At 27.5% G+C, this 8,228-nt stretch overlaps 1 long non-coding RNA gene across 1 annotated transcript; it reads left to right on the forward strand.

Moving 5' to 3' along the window:
- Positions 1-2,673: 2,673 nt before the first annotated feature.
- On the forward strand, positions 2,674-5,082 carry LOC119685486. The gene is made up of 8 exons (XR_005252805.1): positions 2,674-3,095; positions 3,555-3,707; positions 3,772-4,201; positions 4,275-4,374; positions 4,481-4,670; positions 4,724-4,837; positions 4,896-4,988; positions 5,053-5,082. It is a non-coding gene; the product is annotated as an uncharacterized LOC119685486 (long non-coding RNA).
- Positions 5,083-8,228: the final 3,146 nt, after the last annotated feature.

Here is an 8,228-nt window from a genome sequence, read left to right on the forward strand (position 1 = left end):
AATCAGAAAATCTGTTAAATTTGTAAAATAGCATCTGCTATTGTTCAGTTTTAATCTATACTAAGAGAATGATACTGTCATTACATTTTTGTTTAAAGACATAGAAAAACTTCTGTTTGTATCTTAAATCTTAAACACAAAATATCTGAAAAGACAAAGATGCTTTTATTCTTTCGCAAGGTTACACTACTAGAATCTGGAAACTAAGTATTAACTTGAACATTAAATATTTCCTGATACCGTGAAGATGACTGTAGACTATAATCAAAATAGCGATAACAAAAATATACCCTACTCTTATACAGCTATATACTTTATTTTATTTTAATTATTAAATTTTATTTTAAATAAAATTGAATTAGATGAAAATACTAAAGCTTAAATTTTTAATGCATTTAAATACTCTTCTACAAAGACAAATAAGTATCTCTAACGTTTTAAGCTCAAATAACAAGAAAACGCACAAATGTCAGTAATATTCTTATATCCTCCGATGTGTTGAACCAAAAACAAAATGTCATTAAAGTAAATTTCATGAAATTGGAAAGACGAATAAGTGAATTGATTCACGAAATGAAACTAAGGAGAAGAAAACATTGAAAAATATATATTGTATCTGAAATAGCTTCATATGACTATTTGGATGGTCCGGGGAAATCATGGAAGAATTTAATATTACTGAATAAATTGGTAAACGAGTTGAAATTGAAATTTTTTTTAAAAAGAAAAGTATATTCTTAATATTAAAAATGTACTTATTTTCTTAAAACAATTTTTGGTATTTCTTAAAATATAATTTTTCTATTTACTAAAAATTTTATTCAAATCAACACATGATGGAAGTCGTTTCAAAGTTATAATTTTTTGAATTGATTTCAAATCTGTCTGTAAAAAATTTTAATTGCTTCGTCTATTATTTTATTGCAATTTATCCACTATGCTGGATAGTCACTAATAGCTACTAATGAGGATGATTTACCATACAAAAATTTTTCATATAAATGAGCTCATTATTAATAAATCAGCTCATTTAAGGCGAAAAATATCGAATACAACCCTTAAAAATAAATTTCCCACAAGGGAAACTACCAAAATTTGAAATAATTGTTATATATTTTTATTGTAAAATGTAAACAAACAAAAGTTGAACTGTAAACAAAGATAATGAAGAAGTAAGTATTTAATAAAATCTTTGTTTTCATTAATTGATATGTAAACTGTACATAAATTTTTTAATATATTAATTATATATATAATGTTTTTGTGTGATTTATTATTAAGTGAAGTTTATAAAAGTTCTACCAGTTGCATAAATGAGTTCATTCTAATGTGAACGTTCATTCCTTAATATAAATGAACAAGTGCCTAAATGAGACAGTGTGAATGTACTATTAGACTATTCGGTCTTATTTTAGAATACAAATAAAAATCCATTAATCTTTTTGAGACTATTTAATATGGAGTATATTGTATTTAATTTAAAAATTATAATTATATTTGCTTCTATTTATCCCTTTGCTGAAACTATAACATTAGTTGAGTTTTCCTTAGATTCATTTATTTTGTTTTCAGAGAAGTCCAGTCGGCAATTGTGGATAGCAATTATATTTACACTCTGACATCTAACTAAAAGTTCGTACACCAAAGAGTGTATGTCATTATAACAAAATAATAAAATCGTTAGTAGTGTTATGACACTCTTAACAAATGTCACTCATGTAGTATTATACAAAGACATTATTGAAATACAGGATTAGTATAGGATTAGGAAAATAACGATCTATTATTTTTTATTTGCTTTGAAAGACAATTGATTTAAAAATTGACTAATTAATACTTATGGTATATCAGAAAGTAAGGAATATACAAACTAATATCTTAAATATTCATAAATTGGATTGGGGTTAGAAGGGAGAGAGGGAAAATACTGAAAAATATTTTTTGCGTCAGTTTTTTCATTAATAAATAAAAAAAAGAAAGAGAACTCTATTGGGAAAGGCTACCAAGACTATCACAATCTAAAATGATTTTAGGGATTTACTGTAGAGAAGAGAGAAAAACTGCATACCATCTGATTGGGGAGTGCCCAATCTTAAGAAAATACTTAAGAGGGTATTTAATGGATTATAAAGATGAAAGACTAGAAAATATAGGCTCTATAGGTCTTTCATTAAAGCAATCGGCCTTGAAGAAACACTCTTATCCGAAGGGACACAATAGATCTTTTAGGTCGCAATGCACGATCAATGATAATATGATAATAATAATAATTATTATAAGCGTTACAGCAACTTTATCTACGTACAAATTAATATATACATATATAAATATATATATGTATATATATTTCTATAAAATAAATGCTTAATGGTGTTATTTTTAAGAGCTTCATTTGAATACTATGTATGTTTAAAAACTAAAACTAAATCTTTTAACATTTTTTACGTTGTTATTCTTTAAAGTTAAAAAGTTTCTTCAGTGCTTTTAAGTCTATCTTTTTAATCGATTCCCTAAATACGCTATCACTAAATAATCTGTAATCCGTTCCATAATTTGGAAAAATTAATACTTTATCTAGTATTCATAGGTAATAGAATAATCAACTTCTATAAAATATTTATCTAAAATTTCTAACTAAACGTTTTCTTAAAAGTAACTTAAATAATTTAAAGAAAATTGCGCAGTTATTCTAAATTTTTAGTGACTTTTTTTAAACCCTTTAAAATTATAAAAAATGTCTATTATCGAATTTCATGAAACTAATATTGGCCAATTGGTTGAAAATCTGCCGAAAAATGTACCTCTAACCGACATTGCAATATTTATGAATCCTGTTAAGAAAGGAAATATTCATCGTATTTATTTGTACCATCGTGACCAAATTAAATTATTTGGAAAAGCTCTTTGCAACCAAGCGGAACTTGCACAGTTCAAAAAAACTACTCTTTTTCAAAGAGGTTTAATCATTTCATCAATTAAATCTATGACTAAGAAGTTCATGGAAAATTTGTTAAGGTCACGACTTTCTAACTAAACAAGATTTGTGGGAATAAGTGGATTATCGACATTATCCACTTATCTTAAAGCATTAAAAGGTAAACATAAAAATATATAATAAAGTTTTTCATGTAAAAAAAATATTTTATTCATATTTCAAATAAATTGATAAAAACATCGATTTACGTATATGCAAAATACAGATGTCATAATACCTATATCTATACCATTGTTGAATCGAGGATTACTTTAGACCTTGTCACCCTAAACTCACCTGATTACTTTCAATGCATTGTAGTGGAACCATCATCAGTAGTGACTATTGCATGTTAAGATTCTTCGTGTTAGACTTAAATATAATATGTATATCTAATCAACACTCAGAATTACATATGCTTTACTGCTTTTGATAGTCTGTACATAAGCATCCTGTCCTCTTTTTCAACAGCATCCTAATGGCCAAATAATATTGTAATATGTATATGTTCTTTTCATATGCTAATATTATCTTATATCTTTTATATACTAATTTTGTGGTTTTTTTTATTATTTTTTAGCGGCAACATTAACAAAAAGCATGCTTCGATTGTCACATATTTTCCAAAAAAGTATTTTTAAAAAACTTTATATTGGATTAAATTTTTTTTATTATTACAACTTAATTTTATGAACATCACGTCACCATTGAAAATTTTTAAAATATTGACTAGGTAAATATTTTTGTATATAATCATTATTATTTTTTATTTCATTAGACAAACATTGAAATTTCAGCTCTTCAAAATTTCTGGTGTAAATTTAAGATTTAAAAATTTCTTAATAAAAAGACGTAATCATGCGCGAAAGCTTTTTAAATTTTTTAGAAAAATTCTCAGTTTGCAATCAACATCTGTCGCCTCTTCAGATTGCAAAGATAGGCCGCGCGGCATGGGATGCTTTGACAGATAGAGAAAAATTTTTCTACCATAACCAAGGAATGGACAGTGGCGAGGACTCTATTATGGAGTGTGGCTCATGTGGAAAGAAGAAACCGGCTTGTCCAAAGAAGAAGAAAAAGACTTGCCCTAAAAAAAAGCGTAATCCATGTGCTAAGAAGAAGAAGCCTAAGTGCAAGAAAAAGCCTAATCCATGCAAGAAGAAGAAGAAGCGCCGTCAAATCTGTTGCTAAAAATTCAATAGATTTCTATACAAGCTGGAAAAAAATGTAAGTTTTATTTTTTTTGAATTAATTAATTTTGACAGCTGACTGAAAAAATTTTATATTTTATATTATACAGCGTTCGGTGGGAATTTATATCTCTTGTTCTTCCAGTTTGTACAGTCCACCACATTAAATTAATTTTTTTTAACTTCAGCCTTTAGGCTGTTAGAAAAACCGTGAGTAGACTTAAATTTTATTAAATTTTTATTTATTTTAAATATTTGATAAAAAAATTTTTGACACAGTATTAAGTGATATTTTTAAACACAATTTTGATTACAGATTCCATGGTTGAATGACATATTTGAATGATTCCATCAAATATTGTTTATATTGCTCCGTTGATTAGCTCTAATTTTAAATCGAAGCAACCTGTGAAATTAAAAAAAAAGGTTCAGGTCCTTTGTTCGCTGTTTCCTTTACCTCTCAATCTAAATTTAAGCAATTCGTGTAATCGTGTATATTTTTTAAGGTAAAATTGCACCCTGAATATAAATTTATCATTAACAGGAATTATTTTTTCAGATCGTTAAAATGTATGTGTAGTGATTGTCTTGTGAAGACTATATATATTTACCAGAACTTTATTGATGCTGTCCATGTTGGCATCAATTTTTTATGACGTGTATTCCCTCTCAAGTAATAATAATAATCAAACAGTATGCCAATTCACTTATCACTAAAATTCTTTTCTCAGATGTGACTATTATAGAGTATCTAGAATAGACTCTTTCAATGCTATTTAAAGCATTAATCCCTGAAATGACTAATTGTTAATGTTTAAAACGAGGTGCGTTAACTTATCATATTTTTGTATATATATTAATCAAATCTTTATTATACTCTCATTTAAGTGCAAGTGTTTTCTAAGAATAAAAACTAAGGCAAACCACTCTGAAGTGAAATAAGATAAGAAAAACAAAACTTATGAAATGCAAGTAAAAATAAAACTTTGAAGATCCACTCAATGTATAATATTTTCTTAATGGTTGTAGCTTTTGACACTGTATATGTAAATAAACTATTAGAAATTTTATTTCTTGTTTCAATTTAATATCACATTGTTGAATAATATTTAGCAAAAAAAATATACTATGCTTATAAATATTTGCACCTCTAAGGCATTACGGCAACGTAATTTTGTATATGAAACTTTCAATTTCGACTGTCTTTAGTTTTTGTTATCCTTAGTACAAGTAATAATTATTAATTACAAAAGTATAATAAAACTGTGTAATTTGCCGCTCCGAGTGATAATTACAAAAGTGAAATATTATTGTAAATTTCAATAGGAAATATACACAAATTGGGGCTATGCAAATAATACAATATAAAAATTATTAGAGATGATAAGCGAAACTGACTTGGAAGAAAATAATTAAACAACGCCTAGAAATGCACAAAATAACAGTAAAATGAATGGCACACATATACAAACAAATATATATATATATTAACAAAGTGATATATCTGGCCAAAGGAGTTAGAAGTGCACTACTTGCGGATAGTGGAATGGTAATCAAATATGATGGGTAACTTACGCATACCACACTCTCAGGATCGTCGCATTGCTACTTAAATTAACAAATAAATAATTATAATGCATATAATAGATACAAATATATAATAGACAGATAATAGATATAATAGACTTAAAATCCATAAAAATAAATTACTACTTAGAAGAATAGTAAGAAAACTAAATAAGTAGAAAATACAATCCATGTTCATTTAGGATTTAAATTTGTTTTATAAATGAAATTTACGGATGAAATAGATAAACAAACAGATTTTCATATAAACCTATCTGATCAGAGTTATTTTGATGCTAAAATGGAATTATAGGAATAAGTATATGCACAATTTACTCTACTTTGAATACTTTTACATTAAAACCATCCACCAACGGATGCATGATTATGTGCAATTTTTATTCCAAATCGTTTCACAAAAAATGCATCTCATGAAAATGAGGAAATCCCATGCTGACGGCTTTATAGTGTGACAATGGCAGTCGGTGCGGAAATTGCATGTGATGCATAAAACTTTTTTTGTTCCATGTTGAAACCAAGAATAGATGCAGGCAACATTGCACTGGATTAAATATACTTAGCTTGCAACATGGTTCTAGTCACGCATGTTGCTGCACTTGTGGCTAAGAGTTGAGAGCGTAAGCGACTATGACGATTTGAGCTGAACGCAGATGTTGTTTCTCATATTTATTTGGAACCACATGTCACAATGTATTTTTTACATGTCAACACGTTAAACTAAACTTTGTGGTCGTACATGACATCATTCTACAACAACACACTGGTTCCAATAATTTTTTAAATTTAAGTTGTATTATTGCAAGAGTGTAAAAATAATATTTTCCTTAAATGACACGTGCCTCACTACTTCTATCAACGATGAAGAACTTGGATGTACGTACATTGTAGCAAATAATTTAAGGCACTGTGTGAAACTGAGTGAAGTTAACTAACTTTCAGAAAACATGTGAAAACAAATCCTATTATGAGAACAATTGAATGACTTCGGAGATTGTAATGAAGGATGACAAATATTAACACGAGTATCACATATTGAACCGCATATTAGAAACGTGGTATTGAATTGTTCTGTCTAGGACGTGGACTATTTTAGAATGTTGCAAAAGTATTATAACGCAATTATAATCCGAATCAATTGAAATAGTGGATAGATAATAGTGGATATATGTTGTTTCACTATTTAAAGCAGATTGCTTGATATATGTAATGTAGTCTATGTTTTTATAATGTGGGAATAAATGTACATAGAAGAATCACAAACAAATCATTAAAATGTTCAACCAAGCTATTGCACCAGTATTCATCACATATCGAACGGACATCTCAACTTCGAAAAAATCCATCGGGCAATCGTCACGAGTACGATCGACAGTCGGGTTGACACATGAAGATTTTGGTTCATTTTTAAGATCCCATTTTGTCATTGCTGCGTGGGATCTTGCTGGTATTTGGCAAAAGCTCTATTCACGCAGAATGCTACAATTGTAAGACTTAATCAAATAAGATTTTTATTTATTTCATTTGAAGACTTTTGTAAATTTGAATGGAGAACCTCATGATTTCCTCGATTTTTTGGAGCTTGTCGGTAATTATTTCAGAAAATAACCACAAAAGAAACATTCAGACTGTCAAGGATAAGAATGTAAACCCAACCATCATTGATTTTGTGCAATCCCTATACCACAATTGGTTCCTGTAAAAAAAAAATCCATTCGTTGATGCGCACGGTTCAGGTAAAGTTGAATCAACTCAATCTGTCATGCCAAAGTTAATCAAATTCTCATACTACAATCGAACCAGAGACGGAATTAATGGAATGGATAAAATGGGTATGAAGTTAAATAAATTTTTTATTAAAGTATGCAACTTTTAAATATTACTAATTTATATGCACTTATAAATATAGATCTGAAAGGAATCTATTATATTGTTTTTTAATCGTTTGAATAACTTTTAAAACAAAATTTTTATTGCACTCTATATTTTTTTTTTAATTTTGTTAATGAGAATGTTTGACTTATCTCAGGGACTATTTATCCCCCAATAGGATTAAATTTTATTTTAATGATTTCAAATAGTAGTAACTACTTAGACTAATTGATGTAAAATATATGCAACATAAGAACAAAGCTAACTTAACAGAGGTTTAAAAATTTATTGTGGTATTTAGTCAATCACCCTGAGTGATTATTTATTGCAAGGTTTGATTAATTAATCATTTGGGAAAGAAAAATGTTTTAAGTTATTAAATATAGGCATACATTAATTAAAAATTACACTTCTTTTAATAATAAAAAAATGAACACCTTAATAAAAACATAATTTATCCTTGATATGAAAAATGTAATAAAATTATTGATTATTAGATTTTATATATAAGGCGACTTCAACAATACACACTAAAGTTAAGCTACTCTTAACCATTCAATATCACTGTACTTGTAATAACTCAAAACTCTAAAACCAGATTTTTACTC

The sequence above is a fragment of the Teleopsis dalmanni genome, chromosome 2 (genome assembly GCF_002237135.1).
Source record: "Teleopsis dalmanni isolate 2A chromosome 2, ASM223713v2, whole genome shotgun sequence".
In the NCBI taxonomy this organism is placed as follows: Eukaryota; Metazoa; Arthropoda; class Insecta; order Diptera; family Diopsidae; genus Teleopsis; species Teleopsis dalmanni.